General features: G+C 43.2%; 1 long non-coding RNA gene across 1 annotated transcript; it reads right to left on the reverse strand.

Moving 5' to 3' along the window:
* Positions 1-7,286: 7,286 nt before the first annotated feature.
* On the reverse strand, positions 7,287-10,335 carry LOC116376563 (uncharacterized). The gene is made up of 3 exons (XR_004212014.1): positions 9,607-10,335; positions 9,360-9,402; positions 7,287-8,085 (listed from the first exon to the last, which is right to left on the reverse strand). It is a non-coding gene; the product is annotated as an uncharacterized LOC116376563 (long non-coding RNA).
* Between the last annotated feature and the right edge of the window lie 391 nt (positions 10,336-10,726).

The raw sequence follows: 10,726 nt of genomic DNA on the forward strand, positions 1-10,726 counted from the left end.
GAAATCTAGAGTCTTAAAGCGCAACTATGCCACTTTTCAAAATCATATTCATTAAGGCTAGGGCCTATATATCTAGCATCAAAACGGTGTCTACATACAGTATGTGAAAATGCAGGATTTCTGTGGTTAAAAAGATAAGTTCCTAAAAAAAGGCTGACATCAGTGTGGGATTAATTTCTATTTTATTCAGTATTTTATAAGTATTCAGACACTTTGCAATGAGACTCAAAATTGAGCTCAGGTGCAACCTGTTTCCATTGATCATCCTTGAGATTTTCTACAACTTGATTGGAGTCCACCTGTGGTAAATTCAATTGATTGGAAATTATTTGGAAAGGCACACAGCTGTCTATATAAATCAAATTGTATTTGTCACATGCACTGAATACAACAGGTGTAGACCTTACAGTGAATGCTTACTTTACAAGCCCTTGGAGGCCAAGCAGTTGCCATACCAGGCAGTGATGCAACCCGTCGGGATGCTCTTGATGGTGCAGCTGTAAAAACTTTTGAGGATCTGAGGACCCATGCCAAATCTTTTCAGGCTCCTGAGGGGAATAGGTTTTGTTGTGTCCGCTTCACGACTGTCTTGGTGTGCTTGGACCATGTTAGTTTGTTGGTGATGTGGACGCCAAGGAACTTGAAGCTCTCAGCCTGCTCCACTACAGCCCCGTCGATGATAATGGGGGCGTGCTCGGTCCTCCTTTTCCTGTAGTCCACAATCAATTCCATTGTCATGATCACGTTGAGGGAGAGGTTGTTGTCCTTGCAGCACACGGTCAGGTCTCTGACCTCCTCCCTATAGGCTGTCTCATCATTGTCGGTGACCAGGCCTACCACTGTTGTGTTATCGGCAAACTTAATGATGGTGTTGGAGTCGTGCTGTCATGATTAAACAGGGAGTACAGGAGGGGACTGAGCACTCACACCTGAGGGCCCCCCGTGTTGAGGATCAGCGTGGTGGATGTGTTGTTACCTACCCTTACCACCTGGGGGCGGCCCGTCAGGAAGTCCAGGATCCAGTTGCAGAGGGAGGTGTTTAGTCCCCGGGTCCTTAGGTTAGTGACGAGCTTTGACGGCACTATGGTGTTGGACGCTGAGCTGTAGTCAATGAATAGCATTCTCACATAGGTTTTCCTTTTGTCCAGGTGTGAAAGGGCAGTGTGGAGTGGAATAGATTGCATAATCTGTGGATCTTTAAGGTCCCACGGTTGACAGTGCATGTTATTAGAGCAAAAATCAAGCCATGAGGTTAAGAGAATTGTTTGTAGAGTCTTGAGACATAATTGTGTTGAGGTACAGATCTGGGGAAGGGTACCAAAAACAATTCTGCAGCTTTTGATGGTCCCCAACACAGTGGCCTCCATCATTCTTAAATGGAAGAAGTTTGGAACCACGAAGGGTTAATGGGCAGTGAGTGTCGGCATATTTACATGCATAATCTCACATTGACTGCTGATCAGAGAAATGATGATGCTGCTATTCTAGATGCTTTGGAGGACTATTTCAAGACCACAGAAAAACATAATTTATGAGAGATCCCTCTGTAGCTGCTGCAAACAGGATACAGATGAACAGTTTTATCACTCGATTGCTGGAGAGAGCCGCAACATGCCAGTACCGCGGTCTGAGGGACGAGATAAGAGAGTGGTTGTCATGGATCCCCCCCGGTACTGCTGCTCATTCCATTCACCAGCTCCGGAGGTCTATAGAGGTCTCACCACCAACCCCGGACTGTCTTGTCTCATTACATACACCTGGTTCCCATTCCCCCTGATTAGTATGTAATATATGTGCCCTCTGTTCCCCATTGTCCTTGTCGGTTATTTTTACCATGTCCGTTGGTCCTGTGAGTACCTGTGCTGTTGTATCGGCTTCCATGCTACGTGTTATTGTTACCATGTCCGTTGGTCTCATGAGTACCTGTGCTGTTGTATCGGCTTCCATGCTACGTGTTATTGTTACCATGCCCGTTGGTCCTGTGAGTACCTGTGCTGTTGTATCGGCTTCCATGCTACATGTTATTGTTACCATGCCCGTTGGTCCTGTGAGTACCTGTGCTGTTGTTTCGGCTTCTATGCTACGTGTTATTGTTACCATGCCCGTTGGTCCTGTGAGTACCTGTGCTGTTGTTTCGGCTTCTATGCTACGTGTTATTGTTACCATGCCCGTTGGTCCTGTGAGTACCTGTGCTGTTGTATCGGCTTCTATGCTACGTGTTATTGTTACCATGCCCGTTGGTCCTGTGAGTACCTGTGCTGTTGTATCGGCTTCCATGCTACGTGTTGTTGTGTACTTGTTTTATGGGTCTCGTCCTGTGTATTATTTAGAGGTTTACACCTCGCTCTTTTGTTTGGGTGGAGAGAATAAAACCCCCTATTACGTATTCCTGCGCCTGTCTCCAATCATTAGACAACGTGACAGCAGCTCGTGTTAGACATTGCGAGTGAAGGAACAAGGCGCCGATTTCTACGATAACGGGATCTTTAGTCTACCAGAGGCTATAGGAAATATGAAGTGTAGCTGAGGACGATAGACGGAACACAAGTGGATACAGTGAATGAGACAGCAGAGGTACAAACCACGGGAGAGTGCACCCATGAGAGGTCAGGTGACATTACATGACAAAAACAAAATAGCGTGGTAACAATCACAGGCGAGTAGAGAGCAATGCCCAGCTTATGGCAAAACATGCAGGTCCTGTGGCGTCGCAAATCATTTTGCCAAGGTGTGTCAGGCAGGGGACATATCAGGCTGAGTAAAGAAAGTGCATGTTGTTGAGGATAATATACAGAGAGGGGGAGGCTCTGACAATGATGAACCGGTCTACACCACGGAATGCATCAGTAAGGCTCACTCTCGGGGACAGAAATGGTTGGTGCAGCTGAGACTGAATAATAAAAGATAAGGCCAGCATGACACAGTGTAATGAGCAAGAGAGTGAAAGAGAGAATATCACCAATTATAAACTGGGTGATTCAAGCCCTGAATGCCGAGTGGCTGACAGCCATGGTATATCAGACCATTTCCCATAGGGATGGCAGAATATACATTTGTTTTACTGCTCAAGCCCAGACTACTCTTTGAACTTGTTGAGACGGACCAAAATCCACCACTCTCTGGTTCTACATGTTAGCGCTTCGGACCCATGACTGAGACAATACCAGCAGAGTGAAACAAAGTGGAGCAGTGTCTCAAATGACCAAAGAACAGCTGCTGAGTTATTATGACGTTTTCAACGATCCAGTGGTCTGTGCAAAGGAGATGTCCACTTCATACGGCACCCAAGTTGCACCCCTGTACAATGTGCACCACGGAATATGCCTGTAGCCTTGAAGGCACGAGTGAAAGCCCAACTGGAGAAATGTGAACATGATGGATATATCACCCCAGTGACTGTGCCGACGCCCTGGATAAGCAACATGGTCATAGCCAGAGAAGATCAAATTATGTAGGGACCCAAAACCCCTTAAATGAAGCACTGAAAAGATCTCACTACCGTATGCCAATATTAGAGGATGTGTTGTACAAACCGTCTAAGCGTATTTACGCTGGTGGATGCCAGAGATGCCTTTCTCCAGTGTAAACTGGATGAGGACAGCAGCAGGAGGACGACGACGTTCTGGTTGCCATGGGACAAGATGAGATGGCTGAAACGTCCCTTTGGGCTGTCCGTGGTCCCCGAGATGTATCAACGTAAGCAACGTGAACTGCTGGGGGACCTCAAGCCTATCGCAGATGATATTCTTGTTGCCGGATGCGGGGACTCCAATGAAAAGGCAGAGCGTGAAAACGCCAACAATCTGCAGCAGGCACTGATGGAGCGGTGCCGGGAGGTGAGACTCAGGCTCAGTGTGCTAAAGCTGCAGTTCAGTTTCATGGACACGAGGGCCTGAGAATAGACCCAGAAAAGACCAGGGCTGTACTGAACATGCTGGCGCCCACGGATGCCAAGGTAGTACAGCTCTTCATTGGATTTGTGACATACCTGGCCACGATCCTGCCCAAGCTGTCTGAAGTGTTTGAGCCACTCCAACGGCTGCTGGACCAGAACAGTGTGTGGCACTGGCTCCCTAAACTTGACCAAGCTGTACAGGAAATAAAACGCCTGACGTCTATCACGCCTGTTCTGAGGTACTATGACGTCTATCACGCCTGTTCTGAGGTACTATGACGTCTATCACGCCTGTTCTGAGGTACTATGACGTCTATCACGCCTGTTCTGAGGTACTATGACGTTTATCACGCCTGTTCTGAGGTACTATGACGTCTTGAAACCGGTCACTGTGCAGAGCGACTCAAGTAAGAATGGCTTGCTGCCTAACGCAACAGGGACAGCCTGTGGAGTTTGCTTTGTGAGCATTGACGCCAACGGATCAAAAATAGACAAATGTTTTGAGTATTGTATTTTCTTCGTAGAGATTATCAGTTTCTCTCTGGCAGAGGGTTAATAACAGCTGAGACAGATCATTAACAGTTGTCACTCCTCTGTGCCCCTAAGCGTCTCCAAGGTATGTTAATGCAGCTGCAAAAACTACAACGTGGGTGTCATCTACAAGCCTGGGCTGGAAATGTACATCAGCAACACGGAAGGCAGGAGGACAGACGCACCACACACACACAACACAATGTGAGCAACGCAGAGAGTGAGCAGGCTGCATTCACACACATTGACCAGGCAAGGCATCTCAATATTACAAACCACAGGTTCTGTCCAATTTTACAGTACACGGAGGTCGATGAAGACTTTACAAGACTTAAAGTCAGTTGTTCTCTCAGGATGGCCAGCTGTGAAAGAGGACACCTCTCTGAGTGGAAGAGATTATTAGTCATTTTGTGATGAAATCAATGTGCAGAACGAGGTGCTGTACAGAGGACAGTGTGTTATTATTCCAAGGGCACTGAGGGCGGAAATGTTGAGCCGCATACATGCTAGCCACAATGGCGGAGAGGCATGCTATAGACAGGCAAGTGACACTTTTCTGGCCGAACATGAGAGGGGAAATCAAGGACTATGTATCCAACTGCTCAGCCTATAATGAATATGCACGAGCACAGCAAAACAAATCCACGATATCACATGACATCCCAGAGCGCCCCTGGCAAATAGTGAGCATGGACCTTTTTGCCTATGCAGGGAAGGACTTCCTGATCATGGTTGATCATTACTCAGATTACTGGGAGGTGAAGCCACTGCTAAACGTGTCAGCTGACACAGTGTAAATTCCAGTTTGCCCGCCATGGGCATCCTGATTGTGTAATCACGGACAATGGGGGGCGCTATGATTCAGCCAGATTCAAAACATTTGCAGAGAAGTGGAGATTCACTCATATCACCTCCTCCCCTCACCATCCACAAGCCAATGGAAAGGCAGAGTCAGCGGTCAAGAAAGTGAAAGGCCTAGACAGTACGGATGTATAGTCAGCTTTTCTGCAGTGGCGCAACACACCCACTGAGGGGATGGACAGTAGCCCAGCACAGCGTCTCATGTCACACAGATTCAAGTCATCAAGTTATCGAACGGGCGCACAGGTCACTCGCCCATCCCCTGATCAGAACCCACAACCCTTCCACGTTTGGTTCCTGAGGTACCAGGACAGAGAGAAAGTTATGATCCTACACAACGGGGAGGCAATTAAATCCTTTCTAGACATCAGTCCCGAAATGGTGAAACGCAGGAAGGAATTCGAACATTTGAAAAAAATAACTCACCTCCAAGAACATTCCCTTTGAGCTGCTTCAACCTGCAACGACGGAAATCATCCATGAGAGAAGATTCTTCAAAATCACAGAGAAGATTCTTCAAAAACGAAGTCGCAACTTTTCTCCGCAGACTGCAGGCAATCGGCTCAGGACATGGTTAATTTAACTGCTAGCTGGGCTATGTCCCACTAGTCTGTTTTATTACTGGCATAACCGGTAGGACTACTTTGCTGGATTATATTCTAGTTTACTGACAGATCAATGAGGTAAGATCCCAGTATCCATGTAAACAAACTATTTGTTTTTACCAGAGTGACATTGTTTTAAAGATGTGAATTGGGGGGTGAATTGTTTGTTTTGTTTACTTTATATTACAGTAGTGTTTTGTGAGAGACCTTCCCTTTATTATATGTGTTTGACTACAGGCTACACCGAAAACAGGAAATAGAATATCCAACACCCTTATTAGACATACAGGGGCGAAAATCTGATATCAACTTTGGAGGGGACAATAACATGACATTTTCTCAAGAGCAATTCCTGATGGGGACACCTAAAGCAGTGCTGTAACACAGAGCCTACGTTGTAAACTGTTAAATGCATATTGAGGAACCATAATTACTACTACTGGATAATTGATAGGTACAGTAGTTAACTGAAGGGTTGTCCCAACTTAAATCATTATAACACTACTACTAATAATAGTTATAGCAGTGTTCCGTATCAGTCCAGTATGTATGCAGGTATGTGTTTACAACCAGCAATACCAAACAAGGCCCGTAGGTGGTAATGGTACTATACACTGTATGGGTGCTGGTTTCATAAATGCAATGAACATGGTGCGATCTCATCTCAAAGAATCTCCATTGAGAACCATCACAAAGTTGGGTCTCCACACTGAACTGACCTTTTTATTTAACTTTTTCTGATTCATTTATATAGTCATTAATTATGTGCCACTGGTTTGAGTCTATTACAACATCTTTACAAGAACAAAACGCTCAGAGTAAGTACAGTTCTAAAAGCGAAAGAACTACTTCAATGAAAAACCCAAACAAATCAACCAAAATATCCTTCAGAAATACTTATTGTTCAGTCAGTGTCTCAACTCTTCAAACAACATCTATGGACAAGTATGTCACACAAAGTATGCAATTTTAAATAAAATAAATAATTATTAAGTGTACTGTCATGTACTAAAAACTACTAAACAAAATAACAAATATCATACTATACACCAGGGGTTCTCAAATAGGGTAGGTGAGAGAGAATAAAGTAGACGGCACGGGTCAAATTTTTTATTTATGACCCTGTGTCCATGATGACGTATACATGTCCAAATATGGGCCTCCGGCCAGGACATCCTGTTCCTGTGGTCACGTGTTAGAGGGTGTGTTATTTTATATCCATATTGCATCCTTTGAAGTTGTCATGCTGATTGATGTCTAGGGACCTGGTTGAACTGGGGGGGGTTCTGTGTTTGAATTTTTGAAAGAGTATGGCCCCCCACCCCCAGTTTTATTGTCCTTATGGTTGCTATCTATGAAGCAGGAGTGTGTGTGTCTGTGTGTGTGTGTGCGTGTGTGTGTGTGCGCGTGTGTCCGTATTAGAAACAAGGAGTGTGTGTGTGTGTGTGTGTGTGTGTGTGTGTGTGTGTGTGTGTGTGTTAGAAACAAGGTCCCTTGGCATTGTGTCCATTTCAAGCTTTCAACAACAATTAAACAGCCATCTAAATAATGTTTCTCAGCCTAGTTTCCTATTTAGTTCTCTTTATATGTACAGAGCTTCCAGATGGCTCCAGCCTAAGGATTTTCAGTGCATGTACACCTGGGGAGATTACAACCCCAAAGAAAAGATCCTAAAGGTAATTGCAGATTCAGGTTTATCATGACAGCCTCTTTATGAAAGGCCTTTACTTATGTCTAAACAGCTTCTACACAGCTTATTAATTAATGCTGTGGGATAAAATCAGGTGTTTCTAGGAGGGCTTAAACAAATCTACAGTGAAACAAACATGTACACTTTACACACATTTATTGACTTTTAAAAAGACCACAGTAACATGACAGAATTTGTGCAAATGCGACGACATCTGCTAGTGGATATTAAATGTACAACAGTAGTATTCTGTAACAAGCAATACGTACTAAATATGTGGCACAGGCAATCATGACAGCCTCTTTATAAAAGGCCTTTACTTATGTCTAAACAGTTTTTTACCCATCTTATTAATTAATGATGTGGGCATACCCAGGATTTACATGCAGTATGGTTGATCTACACATGGAGGGAAAACTTACGGAGTTTTGATGGAGCGGACAAGCGTCTTTGCGATGGTGAATTGGAAACGGATAATGGTCAGGCCTAACCAGCCCTTTTATCTGTAAGAAATAGTAAACATTTAGAATTATATGTGTTAAAATGTATGTACTAAATATTTGAATTAAATCACTGGTTTTAAAAATGTCTCACGCTTTAACGATAGGGGAAGCGGTAATTTCATATTTCGGTTTAGGGGGGTTATTAACTTTATGGAAAACAATATTCACACTATGTGGATTATAAACATGTACATACATAGAGAACCAACACATCAAGATCTAACAGGGATGAGTGGGGATTCATAGTACAACAGGAGTCTTCTGTAACCTGCAATACGTGTTAAATATGTTTTACATACATCCATGACTGAATGGTTTCACAAACTCCCTTTAAAGGTTTTGTAAGAAAGTTGAACCAGGCCTCATTCAACAGTCTAGAGATGAACCTAGAGACACCAAAAACATCAACGTTTAGAGCAGCTTGGAGATTATTACCCATGTAAGTGGGGAGCAAAGAGCGGATTTACCCAACTCTGTACAAACCCCGACACGGGGTATGATAACTTTGACGCGTACGTCTAATGATTATTGTAGATGTTTACAACTGAGGGAGTTGACAGTAGGTCAATGAGATGTATAAAGGCAAATTGATATAACGGACCTCAAAGACCAACAGCCTACTTTATAATATAGAATGCAGGGGTGTGTACTGAACATGTACCCTTTATAAAACAAAATGGTCTACGGTCAAATGCATCTATAGTTTTTAATGAAGTGGTCCCTGCATTCATTTAGATTATTTCAACATAGTCTAGATCAGGCCACAGAATGGAACACCTATCCTTGCACCATGATAACAGGAGTTACCCATGATATACACTATTAGTTTCTGGGAAATACATCCTTGTTCCTATCGCTTCTAGCATATTTTATTTTGACCCCATTCATGAAAGCTCACCCTTCCAGGAAAACATAAGTTTGTTCCCACACAACGTAGACCAGTTATAACAATCACATATGTGTGGATTATGTCTGGATTTAGGACTAGCAGAGCATTCCTATAAAGCAAAAAGCACAAGGATGACAGTTGAGAAAATGTTGCATATACATTTTTTTTGTATCTCAATATTGTGTTATATGTTGGTAGGTCTAATAAACAAATATATTGTATACATTGATAATATTATTTTGTCAGAAATTCAAGCCGTTGATACAGTTGTGTACTCTATCGCCCGCCCTGCTGATCGTGCTCTATCTGAACTACATTAAGCTTTCATTCATTTGCATCAAATATTTAAGGACCTTAAATTATTATAGAATACACAATATCTCACCCTTTAACAACAGGAAAATGTCCTTTCCATCCATCACCCCGGTCTGTCACAAAGAAAAAAGACACAGAAAATCAGGGTGCGTGTGTGAGTGTGCGGTACAACTGTAGGTCTCCAATGTTTTTACATAAAACACTAATGATGCATGTTTAAATAGTAGTACAATTTGGTAATTAATTCTAACATGTCTTTAAAAAGTTTGTACTAAATATTTTGGAATTAAATCACTGGTTTTAAAAATGTATCTCACCCTTTAACGCTGGCTAAAATGTCCTTTCCATACATCACCCCGGTCTGTCACGAAGAAAAAAGACACGGAAAATAAGGGTGAGTGTGCGTGTGACGGGAACAGCAGGAGTGTGTGTGTGTGTGTGTGTATGCGTTTCAAAAACAAAGGGGAGGGGGGGGGGGGTGTTCAACAGGGGCCCAAGAATGGGGCTACATGCTATCTGGAGGGGGATCGTTTGAAACCAATGTTTGCACTATCATGCATACGGCATGTCCAGATATCTGCCGACCCCCCGGGGTTAAACATTGATATCTCTAATCAACCCCCGGTGCCCCCCACCCCGGTTGTAGACAGAATGTCTCGACATCCCCTCCTGTTGTTTGAATTCACCGCCTTTGTTCTCTAAACCAAATATACAACCTTGTTCCTATCGCTTCTAGCATATTTATTTTGACCCCATTATGAAAGCTCACCCTTCCAGGAAAACATAAGTTTGTTCCCACACAACGTAGACCAGTTATAACAATCACATATGTGTGGATTATGTCTGGATTTAGGACTAGCAGAGCATTCCTGTTACAACTTACAAAACCTTTAATGGGAGTTTGTGAAACCATTCAGTCATGGATGTATGTAAAACATATTTAAGACGTATTGCAGGTTACAGAAGACTCCTGTTGTACGGCGGCAGGGTAGCCTAGTGGTTAGAGCATTGGACTAGTAACCGGAAGGTTGCAAGTTCAAACCCCCGAGCTGACAAGGTACAAATCTGTCGTTCTGCCCCTGAACAGGCAGTTAACACACTGTTCCTAGGCCGTCATTGAAAATAAGAATGTTCTTAACTGACTTGCCTAGTTAAATAAAAGGTCAAATAAAAAAAATGAATCCCCACTCATCCCTGTTAGATCTTGATGTGTTGGCTCTCTATGTATGTACATGTTTATAATCCACATAGTGTGAATATTGTTTTCCATAAAGTTAATAACCCCCTAAACCGAAATATGAAATTACCGCTTCCCCTATCGTTAAAGCGTGAGACATTTTTAAAACCAGTGATTTAATTCAAAAATTTAGTACCTACATTTTAACACGTTATAATTCTAAATGTTGACTATTTCTTACAGATAAAGGGGCTGGTTAA

This window comes from Oncorhynchus kisutch, linkage group LG12 (assembly GCF_002021735.2).
Source record: "Oncorhynchus kisutch isolate 150728-3 linkage group LG12, Okis_V2, whole genome shotgun sequence".
Classification (NCBI taxonomy): domain Eukaryota; kingdom Metazoa; phylum Chordata; class Actinopteri; order Salmoniformes; family Salmonidae; genus Oncorhynchus; species Oncorhynchus kisutch.